Source organism: Calidris pugnax, unplaced genomic scaffold (assembly GCF_001431845.1).
Source record: "Calidris pugnax isolate Ruff unplaced genomic scaffold, ASM143184v1 scaffold73, whole genome shotgun sequence".
NCBI classification, from domain to species: domain Eukaryota; kingdom Metazoa; phylum Chordata; class Aves; order Charadriiformes; family Scolopacidae; genus Calidris; species Calidris pugnax.
Genome location: NW_015090806.1, coordinates 645,755 through 646,010, shown reverse-complemented (window position 1 = coordinate 646,010; position 256 = coordinate 645,755).

Here is a 256-nt window from a genome sequence, read left to right as displayed (position 1 = left end):
GGGGGACATCTCGCATCATCCTGAAGCGGGATAATCTCCTGGCAGCTCGGGAAACGAGTTGGGAAAGCATCAACCCTCGCACCGTGCGTGTCCTCCCCCCCCCGCAGCGCTCAGGGGCGGGGGGATAAGCGGCACCGCGGCATCCCCAGGATTCAAAATAAGGGAATCTGCGCCCCAAAATCCTTTTCCCCACCTCTCTCGCACCTGTAGTTTTCTGGGAGGGGATGGTATTCACAGCCTTTTAATTGCTTGCAAA